Here is a 16,855-nt window from a genome sequence, read left to right as displayed (position 1 = left end):
ACTCGTAATGGGCCTAGTCTTGTAAAGGCCCAGTCCAGACAGAGGTAGCTGCTTTGAGCTGATGATTGTGATGGTCATACCCTGCCCAGAAAACTCTCTGACTCTTACCTTCCTCTTCCCCCTCTTCTGTAGTGTTCCCGAAACCTCAGAAGGAGTGATACAAATGTCCCATTGAAGGGTGAGAACTTAGCTGTCACTGATTCTCAGTTCCCTGTCCAGTCACCAGTCTGTACTTGCCGTAGTTAAATGCAAAGAGAAGCTTCCAGAAATACAGGCCCTTGCCATTCTTCTTAGCATTCATGAGAGCTAGTAGATAAGGCTCTATTGCTGAGAACACTGTATGCTTTTATCACAATATAGAGAGGAATCACAAAGAAACTGAGATGGAAGCTTCCTCCCTGATGACCGGCTTGTATAGTATTGTGCAGGCCCCTTAGTGGCATCAAGATCTCCCTCCGCTATGAACCCTACAAACTAGAATACTAACCTGCCCGCCAAGACATGGCCACAATAGTGGCATGGCTGCCATAGGAATAACCGCCCATTCTCTGATTGGATTTGAGGCCGACTCCACAGGAAAGAACTCATGGCTGGTACTGTAAACTCTAGATCCCCTATCAAAACAAAAAACATGGATGAGGAGGTCACAGACCCTAGGGAAAACTTTCTACAGCTATGTATCTTTGAGGTTCTATCTGTGTCTGCCATATTTACATACCTGTCCATTCTCTATGTACCCTGATCTTCCCAAGCTCTCAGAAAGTCTTCTACTCTATCTGAATTCTTACTTCCTTCACCAAAGCCTCAGGAAATCTCTGTAGCCAATAAACTGGGACATCTGTAGAGATTGGGTTATTTACTCTTTTTCAGAGATTTTTGGCTCTCCATTCCTAATTTTTAAATCAATTCACACATTTTATATTAACATTCTTATTTTTGGAGGGGCAGATAAGTTTGGTCTGTGTTACTCATTCTTGTCAGTAAAGAATTCTTACCTTGTGATAGCTCTAGTTTTCCAAAATACAGTTGAAATTGTATTCATCTGTATGTGATATCAGGAGAATTCTTATTACACGCAGAGAATATGAGCATATGGCCACTGCAAAGTTAATTTGGAACTTATATATGTAAAACACTAACAGATGCATATGCATTCACATTGAGATAAAAAATGATAGCAAAATGTTATTAGCAGTGATGGATCTCTGGGATTATAGTCAGTATTTATTTTCAGTTCAGTTTTCTAAATTGCCTCCTACTATGGGAATAGATGACTTTCACCAAAATGTAATGTTACAAACACGTGTTTGTGTGTGTTGAAAAAGAGATTACTTCTTATATGATATAGTTGGCTTTCTAAAGAAAGTGATATTTGCAGTGCATGAAAACCCAGGAGTGGGGCAGTCTGCTCATTCCATTAGAAACCCTTATTTGGAAGCTGAATGGTCAGCATCAGGGAGGCAGGAAGGGATGCCTTAGTGTCAGTAGTTCATAAATTATAAAATTCCTAGGACACACTGATCCCATTGAATGTGGTGACTTCACATTTCCTTTGATAGTCAAGAATGAATGATGCCCACAGGACTATTAGATAGTTTCACAGAATGCACTGAAATTTGACTTCCGAATTTGTGGGTAAGTGAGCAATTTCATATAATTGTAACGGCAGGACAGTAAAAAGACTAAAAAGGAAAAAGAATTGTGATCTAGGCAGGCTCTGCTGGATAGGAAGATATTCGGCAAAGTAGGCATGCAAGGGCGCTCTTAGGAACTCAGAAAAGCGCCCCACAGAAAATCAGTCCGAGGATTTAGGGCCAGAAGGGACAGCTGTTTCTTTCAGTCCCCTGTTATCCAAGGACAGTTAGATTCCAGCTCTGCCACTTAGAAACAGCTCAGATATACACAAGTTCTTAACTTCCTTCTTCCATAACACCCATCTGTAAAATGGGGGTGAAGTGGACACGCTGAGACTTATATAAGTTAATGCGAACAAAGAGCCTAGACTGGCCATTGACAACACTGAGCTTCACCTAAATAAGAGTTGCTATTACTCTATATCTATATGGAGGCACTTGTAAATGCCTTAAATTCCATGCATTTAGTGTGCATTTAGAAATATGCAACTAGTTCCTCAAAGCTGCGATTATGCAGATATTATCACTTACAGCCATTTGTGGTGATAACAAAGGTGAAGATAAAACCAAATGTAACCTTCTAATTAAACAAAATTCTCGGTGCAAGTAGCAAAAATGATATTGGTGGCACACAGAAGACTTATGGGCCGTCTTCTCACTTTACGAACAATGTAAATAAGGCCCAAAGAGGGCAGAGGATTCTACTTGCGGTTAAAAGTCAAAGAATATGAGTATATATACAATACAGTTCTTTGTCTCTTACTGTTGTATTTATTCCTCTAAGCCCTAATTCCTGGGCCTTACACTCTGTCTTCAGCTTCTTCTGTGAAGTTGGTTTTCTTCCATTCTTTGGTGTTCCCTTTTCCTCTTCCTATGACACACTTTAAAGAGAGTCGGTTTCCAGGGTTTCAGTAACCAACCTCAAACTTTAACGCTGACAGAAAAAAAAAAAAAAAAAAAACAAAACAACAAACTAAACTGGTTAGTCTAAATGTGACAAGCAAGGCAGGTTGCAGTGGATAAAGGGTTAAATACAAGGCGAGTAACAAGTTTAAACACTGTGAAAATAATAGACAGCTGCTATTTGACAGACTTCATGCATTTGAAAAGCATTCAGGTCAGACCCGGACCTGAGAAGGGTGTTCCACACGTCACCACCGCTGGCTACTATCTGGAACTCTAGATAGTAAAACAATGGAGAGACGTGCTGGCGAATGGCACACAAGGTTAAGGTGCCCCAAAGGCTGTGTGGTCTCCACTCAGGGAGCCCTGTCTAGTATGGTTGTGGCAGTCTGTCTGCTGTAACAGAAACGGGAGAGGCTCAACGGAAGCATGACGTAGGAAAGGCACGGCTCCGGCCAGAAGTTAAGGAAGGTCATGGAGGTGAGCAGACACTTGCATTGAATCTCAAAGAGATACTGTCTTTTTGCTGGGTAATGTAAACTAAGAACAATCCCAGCTGAGAGGAAGGCTAGGAAGGAGCTGAAAGTTGGGCGCCTTCTGAGAACTGCCAGCCATCTGCCATGATTCAGCATAGAGCGTTCGTGGCAGGGAAGAGGAAAAGAGGAATAGATAGGTATAGATACTTTGCAGAAATTCAGGCTTATTCTTTTCAGGCAGGTTCAGAGATAAAGCAAACACCATAGACCTATTCTATACTACATGGATGCCCAAGACTGTCTTATATAGTCTTTATTCATGAAGTTGGTATTTATTCTTCTGTCTTAGATGAATTAGTTCACTCAATGCTGATAAAAAAAAAGCCCCTGGCAGAAAGTTTGATACAAATTGGGTCTATATAGCTATTTAGGAATTGTATTCCACTGGGGGGAAAACATCAGGCAAACTTACTGTTCTTGCTGTAGCGTGGAACAGAATGATCTAAAAAGAGACAGCTTAGAACAAGCAAATATTTACCCCTCCTCTGTGTAGGCATGAGGTAGGACTTCTTGTTCCAAGCTCACCACAGCAGATAGCAGAGTAGCGACAGTGAGCAGTTTCCATTATACCCTGAGAAAGAGCCATGCTGCCCCCTGCTTCATGTCCCCAGTGATGCCAATGCCTCCGGTTGACTATCCTTGACATCTGACATCACATCTTTTAAGATCCAGACTCCTGGCTTGCCGGCCCTAAATACAAAAAACAGCACCTTGTCTAAGAGTGCAGAGTTCATGGTTCAAGAAGTGACTCATTTGGCCCGGATAGTGTCAGCCTAAAATACTGTAGAAACAATTGCAAAGATTTATTTCACTGCCCCTGTCAAAAACCTATCTCTGCATTGTGGCCAATGCTTCAAGTACATTTCTCTAATGAAACTCATTGTGAGAGGTTTTTACTTCTTTTCATGTAATGGTAAGTTGAATAGTGTAGTTCGAGGGGGAAATAATGCGCTGAAATGTTGGGCCCATCAGGAGGAAATCATTCATTTCTGCCATCCTGTTTCAGTGTAAGCCTCTTACGCACTATGAAAAGATGGACTATGGATAACAATAGAGGATACCACGCTCTTCTCTCCTTCCCATTCCTCCCCTCTCTCTGTTCAGTCTTGACTATTACATTTCTATATACTTTCAGAATCTTTTGTGACTATAAAAATCTAATGAGAAGTTTCTGAGTACTTTTGACCACTTATAACTGCCTGGCACTTTAAAAAAAAAGTGGGCATGCTATTAATCTAGCGTCCTGGGTGCTTTCCTAGCTGAATAATTACCTTCCACCTACCTAGATCCCCCTGGTGGTTTCAATTTGCATACAGAATTGTTCTCCATTTCCAGTCTCTGAGCTTTTGTGGTATTTACTTTCACACTGATACTTATAGCATCAATCTCACTCGGCGGTCAGCCTTTTTTTTATGAAGTAGAGGAAATTATGCTGTGTTTCTTCGTATATATGTTGCTCTTTTGACACAAACACTCTTGGATGTATACTCAGTGGCTCATTTAAATGATAGCCCTTTCTGTTTAATTTTATGGGTATGCTCAGTCACCCTTAGATACTCCATTTGTTTTGGTACTTTCTTTTTGTGTATATATTTTTCAACTTACTAGGGTTTCTGGTAATGGTATAGGTGAATTTAGCAGGAGGTTGTGGGTTTCTTAGTGACTTATCCATTTCTAGAATTTTTAATAATGTTCTCTGGAAACATAATCTCTAATAAAAGAATGACCAAATCTGCAATCACTTGAATATTAATTAGGTAAAATGTATTAAACATGTCAATGGTCAGATATTCTATCAGGCATTTTCTATACAACAATTCATTTTGTTTGCCTAAAACCCAGTGGAACAAGTGGTAATGTTGTCTTTTTAAAGATGAGGAAATGAAAGTCCCAGTGCATTAATTAGCTCCCTAAGCATCCCATAGGAACAAGGGACAAAGCTGTACTTTAACTATAGACTCTGGCATAGGATAGCAAATGGTTTGCTCTCAGTCTGACTCTGAAAACCTGAGATCCAGACAATCTCTTCTAAGGTAAGTGAAGTGAAAAAACCATCAAATCCCAGTGTTTTTAGTGGAAATCCAAAAGCTGGATTCGATGTCCTCGGGCAAAGGCAGTAAAACCCCCCACCCTGAGAGACGGAGAGAAGTCGTTCTGTTCGATCCAGGCCATCAGCTGATGGATCACCCCCATTCCAGGAAGAACAGCCCACTTCACTCATTCTCCCAATACAAACCCTAGTCTCATGGGGACAGAGTTCACAGTAATGTTTTCACCAGCTGTATATCTGGGCACCCTATTTTTATTTCAATAAAACTGATACTATGAAATCAACAGCCACTGAACTCTTAGCCACTGTCCTGACAACTCACTTACATGGCATCCTGAAAACAAAGATAATAGGTCATCTATCCCATTTCTTAAGGTGAATTGGACACATAATTATTTAGGAAAAACTTGGACACAAAATGAAAGTTGCGGTTACCCAAATATCTTAAGCCAATTTATTTCCAACTCTCTTAAATCAGATTCACGATATATATTTCTATGACCAAAAGAGGTAAGAGGCTCAATTTTTTAGCTTTCCAAATGCTAAGAAGCCATGTTCCCTAGCAACACTGTGGATTCACATAAGACGTTTTCAAATCCCATTTATAGCAGGTTCATTTTTTCCCTTCATTGCCACTTCACTCCAAACTCATGATGACTCAAGAGAAAACGCGCTTTGGAGATTTTAAGTAATGTTCTTAAGAGGGCATCATAGGGGCTGGCCGGAAAGACTGCTGCTCATGATGCTTCTTAGACTCACTTGAAAGTCTGTAGAATCTCACTTTGTTCTCGCTGTTACACTGATTATAATATACGCCAGCTAGAACCAGTTATTAATATTCGATGTGAACACAAATGAGAACTTTGGTGATTGACCTGAAATAAATTAAAGTACATACATACCTTTATCTTCAGCTTTTGTTTTTTAGATATGCATAAATGATTTATGTATGTCTTTGTGTGTAGCTGACTACATACATGTGTTTATTTAAATTTGTGCCAGTACTGTGTATGTCTGTGCAAACCCATGATCTCTAGTGGAAAGACTCGTGTTTTTGCTATTTTCACTTTGGAAATTTTGTGGCAAACAGTACTTTCAACTAATTCCATCAGGACTCAGAGGGCCATAACAATGAGTTGCAATCATAGGCATGAATGACTGTTTCAACATGTGGAAAGCCTTTCTGTTGACTTGTTGGAGGGAAAGAGTGTCATCTCATGATGTGCTTAAAGAGCAGTTGGTAGAATTGGGGTTCCTAAGATTGAGAAGTAAATCCCATTAGCCAAATTACAAATGGAGATATCTTGAAATAGATATGTATCTATTCATAACATGGCAAATCTATATCATTACTTATCTTCAGAATATAATAGGATCCTGGCTAATGGGAAAAGATAAGGGGAAGAAATATGAGGCACAATGGTTGAAACAAAAGGCGCATAGTGAATTACATGTCACCTGTAAGATTATATTCATAGAAGATGCAAAGATAAACTATTGAGGCATTCAGCAAAGTTACTAGATTTCTAATAGGGACACCAATAGCATCCTGATACACTTTATATCTGTGTAGAATACTACAAATGCAGTGTGTGTGTGTGTGTGTGCACGTGTGAGTGTGCACATAGTATGTTCCTTGCATATTCACATATCTGTGTGATCCTTTCTTTATAAACAATGCTCCTATAAACTTCTTTAGGCATACGCTAGATAACAACCATTATGAGCAAAGATATGAGGAAATAAAATCCTATACCATAACGACAGTGGGCTGGCTGGGTACCATAAAGATGTCATTTAGCTTCTAGTTGGAACTCTAAAGCCAATGTGTTATTCCAGAAGAGTTTTTCATGGAATTTTATAAGCATACACTAAAATTAATGAAGAGAATAAGGAATCCAAAATGATTGTGAAAATAGGGAAAGGTAGCATTGGTAGCTGTTAAATCTACCATATCAGTATTAGCAACCAGGCTACTGTAGAGTTGGTGCAGAGAGAGATGAAATGAATATGGCATGGGAAGGGGAACTTTAAATGAGCTCTCAATGAAATGGAAACTTACAGGCAAATGCTTGCATACCAGACCCTACTCAATACAATAGTTCAACCATTTTCATGTTTAAAACAAAGTTTCCCACAAGTCTAAACCATAGATAGTTATCACAGTTTCAGGCGCAGGGAAAGGGAAGGTCTGGGGATCTGACTCAACCAATAAAGTGTTTGCCCCAAAAGGATGCTGATTTTTCTTTTTCTTTCTCTGTTTTAAATTTAATTTACTTATTTAAAATCCCAACTGTAGTTTCCCCCTTCCTTCTCTCCTCCCATTCCCTCCCCCAACATCCCCTCTGCCCCATCCAATCCACCACTCCTCTGTTTCTGTTCAGAAAGGGGCGGGCCTCCCATAGATAACAGCAAAGCTGGTGTATCAAGTTGCCCTAAGACTAAGCACCTCCCCTTGTATTAAGGCTGGTCAAGGCAATCCAGTATGAGAAATAGGTTCCCAAGAGCCAGCCAAAGCACTAGGGACAGCTTCTGCTCCCATTGTTAGGAGTCCTGCACAACTGTCCCATATATTTAGAGGGCCTACGTCAGTCACGGGTAGGCTCCCTGGTTGTTGCTTTAGACTTTGAGTTCATGTGAGTAAGGCTAGTTGTTTGATAACCAGTTGTCAGGAAGTAGGTTCGAGAGGCAGACAGAAGGATTATTTGTTGCTGGGCTATTTTCAACTGTTCTATGATTCCCCTGGAGGAAAGCGTCCTCCACGGGAAAGAGCTACAACGGTCAGAAAGCAGAGCCGGGTTCCGAGATGATCATTCCACCGTGCTCTCCAAGCCTGTACGTGCTGCAAATCTGGTAGGAATAACTGCTGGTATGATGGATGAAAAAGTCCTGGTACAGAAAGCTCTTCAGGGACTGAACAACAACAACAACAAAATACCATTAGGATGAAACTTACTGCAGAAAAATATAAAATCCTGCCTCGAGGTTAAAAACTAATCAGTTGTATAAGAGCAGACAGATCATAGGATATTTTGCCCTGAATGTTAGTCATGTGAAAATGAGCTAGGAGGTTTGATTGACCTCATTTGCAATCAGATGTTAAATGTCTATAAAATTATACTGCCCTGAGATTACAGTGACCAGATAACCAGAAGTAGTATCCTTTTACTTGAGTTGGTGATAATTATGTGAGTATTTTAAATCTTTGGCTAGATAGCATCCAAGGGCTGGATAGGCTAGAAACCATGGATCACACAAAGCTATCAGAAGAAATGTTTAGCCTGTAAGATTTCATGAAGAGATACAAATATTTTTATGAATTATTCAATTTGTAGATGTTTCAGTGATAAATGATATAAGGGCTGGTCAAAATATACAAGAAACCATTTTCTAAGTACTCAGCTTGTCAGTAATGAGAAGGTCTTTCTATTGGGTAAAAATGAAGGTGTAACAATATTTAATAAATTGATGTCTAGAGACCCACGGGTACCTTAATGCTTTATTCATGTTTCCTCTGCCCCTCCTTGTGAGGCTGCTGAATGATTGCACACAGAACAACAGGATGTAGGTTGAAGAGTCATTTTATCAACACCTCACTCGATCACCTTTATAGGAAAGAACTCGAGGAAATTCTGGATCAGAGCACAAGGCTAAGTCCTCCTTTACTTCCTGGCTTTCTTCCATCATGCCCTCCAGAAAATTAAATTACAGATCCAGCACACACATAGAATTGAAATATATGTGTACAGTTAAAATGCTGTGTGAAAGAAGTTCCCCAAAAGTGTAATCGAGTTTCTGTTACTGAAAGGGAAGTAGAGGTATATTTCAACTCAACAAAAGGACATTGTATCAGTCATATGATCTTGCGTGGAAGAAGTTCATTGCTCCAAGAGTGAATTTGCTCTTGTTTGAGACTAAATGCTCTATGGTGCAGGGGAGCTGCCCAGTAGATTATACTCTTGGGAAGTTAGACAGGGAGAGCTTTATGGTCTGATTGATCTAAAATTTGATTTCTAGAAATATCCTTTGATTATTTTTAAGATTACATGACTAGGGTGTGTAAGGAGGAGCCCTTAAGGAAATTTAGCCCCTGATAGAAGGTATAAAATTCCATTTAATTCCTCATGAGTTTTGATGACACACTGTTGACAGAGGTTTCTGTCCCTGTTCCCACAGCCCTTCAGTTCCAAAGAAGCACAGAGAATTCAACATTAATTATAAACTGGTTGGCTTAGCAGCTCAGGCTTTCTTATTAACTAATTCTTACATCCTAAATTAGCCCACAATTCTTGTGTTAGCTATGTGGCTTGGTACCCTTTCTCAGTGAGGTATTCCCATCTTGCTTCCTCTTGATCTAGGTGACAACTGCAGACTGAACCTTTCCTCTTCCCAGAATTAACCTGTTCTAGTCAGCTATACTAGAACAGGCCTATACTTCCTGCCTGGATACAGGCCAGTCAACATTTTGTTAAACTGGTACAAGTGACAATCTTTACGGAGTACAATACCATTATCTCACAACAACACACAACGCCTTGTGACTTTATTTCCAGTTATCTTGAGTCTCTGTGTTCTTTCTCTTCTTTCTAGAAATATTGAATGTTTTTCTTTGTCCCTATAACTACTTTCTTCAGAATTAATTCTTTGTCCTATAGACTTCAACACCACCATAAGACAAACTGGACTTTGAACCTGTTAAATTGTCCAAATTTTTTATCAGCAATTTAGTGATTTAAAGAAGCCAAAGAGTTAGGGACTAATTTAATGTTAAACTATCAGCAGCAAAAATATAGAAAATACAGTGTGAAAACATTAATACTCTATACGTTTAATGGGATACCAAAATGTGAGTTAGTTACTAAGGACTCAAGATGTCTACCTAGGAGATTCAAAAACTGACAAACTAAAATGGCTACAAAAGTATTTCATCTATTATAAATGATAAACATCATGTAGATCCCCAGAACCTGTGAACAACTGAAATCAATCAGAAAACCAAGTCATTCTCAGTTTTCTGAAGATGTGAGCCCAAGATTCTGTAGAAAAGGTCTATCATGAGAATCCAAAGATACCTTTTTTTTATTCATTATTGTTAGGCCTCTTTTCAACCAAGACTCTTTGTATCCCTGTCAACAGAAATAGCATTATAAGCCCCCTCATAACTCACTCTCTGAAAGGCAAAACCTTGTAGAAAGAAGCGGTAGGGGGAAGATGGGTGAACCAAGAATCAGTACTGCATGGGAAGTACTTGCATTTTATATATGGAAAGTATGGACAGTAATTTAAGGAGCTGCTTCAGAAGGCCTTCCATAACCTCCCATTAAAATAAACTCTCCCTCTCTGCCTGCTTTGCTTTATTCTTTATATAGCATCACTGTGTTATTTATCTGAAAATGTGTCATTGTCTGTGATATGTACGGCCACTTTGTTTCACTGTCAAGATCCAATAATTTGGCATGGTGTTAGCACACAGGTACTGTTTTTTTTTTAATAGAGATAGAAAGTGGTTCCTAGATTGACTGATGGGTCACTAAAGCCTATAATGAGAAGTTGACTAAGAAAATATCCAGAATTGTTTTTCTCCTTGAAACATGAAAGAAAGATGAAATCAACAAGATGACTATCAGAAATCCCACATGTCATTTATGATGACATTATTATAACTTTAGAGTTTTGCAACTCATACCATCCAGTAATATACATACTTTCCCCAGGTAAATGCAGTTTTAACTCAACAGTAACTGAAATGTAAGACATGGCCAATGGCATGGCTCTCTACGAGCGTTTTGCCACTTCTGACTTATAAAAACACAAGGAAATAAAACACCATTTATTGCCACTTAAAAATATTACATGACTCTTATCCATATCAGATCATTCTAAGTCTGTATATTTGCTAAGATGGTTTAATGAGGTGGCCTTTTGTGAACATTTCATAAAACTCAGTGTTTGAACTCAAGAGCTAAGGGACTATGATAAGTAGCTATCTGGAACTTTCATGGTAGCTAAGAGAATATGATAAGTAGCTATCTGGAACTTTCATGGTAGCTAAGAGAATATGATAAGTAGCTATCTGGAACTTTCATGGTATTATACATTAAGTCTTCATGAAATGTGACATTTTCTAAAAATGTATTTGTTCTTATTTTGTGTATATGTGTGAGTATCTGCATATATGTATGTGGTGTATCATATGTGTGCCTGATGTCCACGGAGGCTCAAAGAGGGTGTTGTATCCCCTAGAACTGGAGTCAAAGGTGGTTGTGAGCTACTGGGTGTAGGTGCTGCAAACCGAATGGAAGTCCTCTGCAAGGACAGCAAATGCTCTTAACCACTGAGCCTTCTCTCCAGCCCCAAATAGAATAATATAGTTATCTTTTAATGAAATCTCTTTTGAGTGTGCCTTGGATTATATAGAACGTATTTTATTGATAAGATTATGAGAAAAACAAATAAAAACTAAATCCATTTGTGCTCACAGTTTTATACTTGGAGTAAGACAAGGGAAGGCCCAGAGGCATTGCCAAGTACACTCGTTCAAGCTACTTAGCAGTGGGCTCTTCTTGTTTATTTAATGGATGAATCTAGACTGACTGTCAAATGAAAGGAAGTGTGAAGATTGTTCCAGGATATTGTTTTCTTTGAAACCATTGCAGCAATCCATATGCCTCTCAAATCACTAAAACACTGTCTTATCAACCCTCATTAATTCCTGGCCCCAAATTCTTAAGCCTGTGACCACTATTGACCTCTGAAGGATGTTTTCAAAGGGAATCATCTTTCAACTCTGAAAAGTAATTTACTTTAATTGAGCCCTCTTGGCATTAGTAGCTAAGTAAAATGAAATGATAAGGATGGTAGTGTCTCATTGAAAGGCAAATGATATGTTCTCTTCTATAATGCATGAGAGGTTCCAGGGAGGGGAGTATACAAAGCTCATTTGAGTAAATAGCTTCATGCTTTCAATGGAGAAAGACATTTACTGTTTTGATATTTTAAAAAAGCATTGGTAAAATATGCTTGGTGATATGATGGCACACTTAATCAGCATTTAGGAGGCAGAGAAAGGCAGGGTTCTGTGGGTTCCCGAGAAGCCTGGTCTATATAGTGAGCTCCAGGACAGCCAGGTGATGTGAAATTTCCCTATGTATGCTATAAATATGTTTTGTTACCATTGATTAGTAATGAAGATACTCCAGCCTATAGCAGGGAAGAATAAAGCCAGGCAGGAAATCTGAACAGATACAGAGAGAAAGTAGGCAGAGTCAGGGAGACGCCATATAGCTGCTGAAGGAGACAGACACTGGATGGAATTTTACCCATAGGCCACAGCCACGTAGTGATACATAGATTAATAGAAATAGGTTAATTTAAGATGCAAGAGCTAGCTAGAAATATGCATGAACCATTGACTGAACACTGCTGTGATTAATATAGTCTCTATGTGATTATTTCAGGTCTGGGCTGCCTGGATACAAATAAATCACACAGAAACAATATTAATGACAATACTGTTTGACCAATAGCTTAAGCGTATTTCTAGCTAACTCTTATATCTTAAATAAACTTGTTTCTGTGTATTACCACGTGACTGTGACTACCAGGTAAAGTTCCAGCATCTGTCTACTTCACTAGCTACATGGCATCTTTTTGACTTGACTCTGCCTACTATATATATATATATATATATATATATATATATATATATATATCTTCCAGCCTGGCTATATTCTGCCCTGCTATAGGCTGAAGTAGCTTCTTTATTACCCAATGGTAGTAAAACACATTCATAATATACAGAGAGGAATCCCACATCAGCCAGGGATACCCAGTGAGACCATGTATATAATAATAAATAATAAAATGTTTGTCATGGTGAGGTGGGCAAACCATGGAGTCCTTATAAGAGAGTATGTGACTTTAGGCACTCATTTCAGCAGCACGTATACTAATATTGGAACAATATAGAAAAGACTAGCATGGCCCCTGTGCAGTGTTGACATACAAGTTCATGAAGCATTTCACATATTTTTTAAATGATAAAATCTCCTCTTCACATCAAGCACATCTTCTGTCATACAAACAACAAGGTCACCTTGGAGTCACTGGTAGGAGCTAGTGCATAGCTCGTTCTCTATGTCTCCTAAGGAGAGTTTTCGCTGCTCCAGCTCCCACCCAGGGTTTCCTGGTACCTCCTACTCTCTTCCTGCTCCACTTGGGTAGATTCTACCCTTTCTTTGTTTTTAGGTGCAACTTCATTAAACTCATGAACCCTGCTCTCTCCGATGCTTTACTGCTAACATACCCCCTTTATTGTAATATACCATGAAGTTTACATGTAGGTTATCAAATATCTGTAATTATGTTTACATGAATTTTAGTATTTCTTGTTTGTAGGTGGAGGCTATGAGTTGGTTCCTGGCTGCTTAGCCACAAATTAATCACACAGAAACTATATTATTTAAAAATACTGCTTGGCGTATTAGCTCTAGCTTCTTATTGGCTAACTCTTACATCTTAATTTAACCTATTTCTAGTAATCTGTGTATCACCACGTGGCTGTGGCTTACTGGCAAGATTCCAACCAGTTTCTTTCTCTGGCGGGGCTACATGGCTTCTTTCTGACTCTGCCTCCTTTCTACCAGCATTCAACCTGGTCCTGCCCGCCCAGCAATTTCTGCCCTGCTCTGCTATAGGCTCAAATTAGTCCCTTATTAACCAATGGTATTCACAGCATACAGAGGGGAATCCCACATCACTTGTTGATTTTTATGATTATAGATGGTGTGTGTGTGTATGCATCCCCTCCCCACAAATTTGTCATTTTCTCTGAATGGTTTTAAACTCCATAAAGGAAAAATGGGTCTTTTCAATTCCCTTAATTCCTGGTTTATAGTATATACCAATACCCAGTAGTTTTTGTTTGTTTGTTTGTTTTAATGAACCAGTGAGTGAGTATATGCATTACTTATTTACCTAAAATGCATATGGTTTTGAGTAAATGTGTTAATGAATGAATGGCTAAGTCCCCTTAATCATAGGTTTCTCATGACTCATTTCCATATCCTAAGGGGTATACAAATGAGTATATAATTCTTGCTCAGTATTTTCTTACTGTCTGGGGGATAGCTCATGCATTGAAAGAAAACAGGTTTTACTGGAGATTTTTGGACTGATGTGATAGTTAATTCTATGTGTCAACTTGACTAGATTACTAGATGGCTAGATAATTAGCAAGATATTGTTTTGAAATGTATGTGTGAGTGTTTCTGTAAGAGATTAGCATTTTATAAGTAGATTAAGTATCTCTTTACTCTTATCAATGGAATAGGTATACATCCTATTGTAGAAAGATCCAGAAAAAAAATGAAAAGAAATTAGAGGAAGGACTAATTTGTTTTCTCTTCAGTGAAGAAGTCTATCTACTCTTGCCCTTGGATATCAGACCTGATGGATCGTGGACGTAGGGCAGAAACCGTCTACTCTTCTCATAAACAGGCTTCTGCAACTCAAACAAATTGTACTACCAGATTTCCTAGCTCTTCAGCTTACCATTGGCATATCACAGGACTTTTAAACCTGATGAATCAGCTAGCACAGTCCCCAGAATGTCCTCTTATATATAGATGTATGTGTCTTATCAGTTCTATGGCTCTGGAGAAAGCTAATGAAATCATCTTATCATCAAGAAGCACTTGTATTTTTTTTTCCAGTCTTTTCATCCACATCAGACTGTTGTCTAAAATTTGGACAGCCAAGCTCCTTCTCTAAACTTTCACCTTCATGCCCCAAAGGAGACCGAGGATGAACCACAGAAAGAATAGGCAAAAGTACATGTGTATACACGTTCTCAACCTTATACCAAGTTCATTCTGAAAACAATGTCTTGCTCGCTGAAATTCTGCAGAACAGGTGGACATGAGCCTTTTTACTTTTTTCTGGCTTTCTTTTATTAAGAGAGTGATTTGTAAATATGTAAACAAAACAAGATTATTCTGCAGGCAAATTGTAGGTGCTCCATTGGGTTGATTATACCAGGTTTTTGGTCTATTTTTTATTCACTTGCAAATCTGATCTTGGCGGATGTTCAGTGTTACTGTGGGAGAAAACAAAAGACCCAACGTGTCATGTATATCACATTTCAGAGTGCATTGATATTTACCTATAATTATCTATAATTCGTGTCCTTCTAAAAGGATAATGAGCTGCATTTGTGCTAGTTAGCAACCACTCATTAGCTAGATCTGTAGGTCCGCATAAAGTCATTTGGGCATCATTTGTAAATCTTTCCCTCAGGCCTATCTCTTTAGGGATTTTAATGTCCTTGGTAATATTTTTTCCTTTCAGTCCTTTTGATGTAGTTTCTTCCCTCCTACTAAATTAATTAAAGCATTTTTCATTTTATAAATCATAGTGATTATCTAACGGTTGCATAGATTTCCATCATCTTTAGGTTGATCCATTTATATGGGCCATCAGCATTCAAAACAACTTGTTCCAGAATTGATTTGATTATTGCCAGCTGTATTGACCACCAAGGCAAATTCAATAAACAGACTGAAGGAACTGATTTGCCCACCGAAGACGGGAACAGCAATAGGTGAAAACCATTCATTGTCCTTTCTAGGAAAGACAAGAAATCAATAAAGCAAATACTCATCCCTGGAGCTATATAGGCAGGGATTTCAACAGCTAATATTAAAAACAAAGTTCAATTGCTTCACCAAAAATGTAGAAAATGTAGAGGTTTTTAAAATTACTTATTTTCAAAAAGCATGTCAATTGATTATCTTTTTCTTGAGTATGGGCATGCATGTAGATCTGAATTCTATCATCAGAACAAGCTCTTCGAGAAACTGGATAATCATTTCCCATGAGAGCTAGGCACTGGATCATTATGGCCATAACCTAAATGACAAAAGCAACAGAGACACACTGTCCTGCCAAGGAGTGTGGCAGGAGCCTAAGACCAGGAGCAACTCTAGAGTGATCATAGTTATACTAATATTCATTTCTATTACAGATTGGAAGGAGGAAAAAAGAGAAAGAGCAAAGTAATTTAAACTCGGGTTTTTTTGTGAAAATTAAGCCTATTTTTCACATTCTATTGACATTTTGTATTATATATTAACTTAAAAGCCCCTTCTCATTCTTCAAAAAACCCTACAAAAATGAAATAGAATATAAATGACCTCTGGTCAAAATTGCAAAAGCAGCTGAAAGGTCAGCTATAGGCTTGTATTTTCAACTTCACAGGAGCAGACATTTTCTATGAATGACTTGTTTTTTAAAATTAGAAACACATATGAAGACTGAAAGTGAACAATTGCAGTCTTATTGCCCTGATTTACTGAAAGACTGGAAAATGGAGTTGCATAGGATATAGAAATGGTTCTTATTTTAATCTTTGTATTTATCTAACTTAAAATAGATGTTATATTAATAGAATGACCAAATACATAGGCTCTGATCAGACAGGTAAGGTTGAGGCATGGTCCTTTTTCCTTTGCTTAATGATGCAATTCAACCGAATTATTATCCTTCCTGAGACTTTTTGTTAAGATGAGAAAATAGAATCTGTACCTTATAGGAGTGATGCAGATATTAAGGGAAGTGTGTGTGTGTGTGTGTGTGTGTGTTGTCCAATACTGCTCACTGGTGTAGTTATACAACCGTGACTCAGGAGTTGCTATACCCCTTTCAGCAGCTCTAATCCTGACAACCAAAGCTCT

At 38.4% G+C, this 16,855-nt stretch overlaps 1 protein-coding gene and 1 non-coding gene across 20 annotated transcripts in view; both read left to right on the top strand.

Annotated features, from left to right (window-relative positions):
• Positions 1-16,855, top strand: part of Anks1b (ankyrin repeat and sterile alpha motif domain containing 1B) — an 861,781-nt gene that overhangs the window by 385,496 nt on the left and 459,430 nt on the right. The gene's annotated exons all lie outside the window — the stretch shown is intronic.
• On the top strand, positions 13,048-13,154 carry LOC121464954. The gene has a single exon (XR_005976597.1). It is a non-coding gene; the product is annotated as a U6 spliceosomal RNA (small nuclear RNA).

Source organism: Microtus oregoni, unplaced genomic scaffold, assembly GCF_018167655.1.
Source record: "Microtus oregoni isolate MIOR12 unplaced genomic scaffold, Mior012 000001F_ref0000356, whole genome shotgun sequence".
NCBI classification, from domain to species: domain Eukaryota; kingdom Metazoa; phylum Chordata; class Mammalia; order Rodentia; family Cricetidae; genus Microtus; species Microtus oregoni.
Note: the sequence above shows the minus strand (reverse complement) of the source record. Positions and strands in the feature narration are given on the sequence as shown.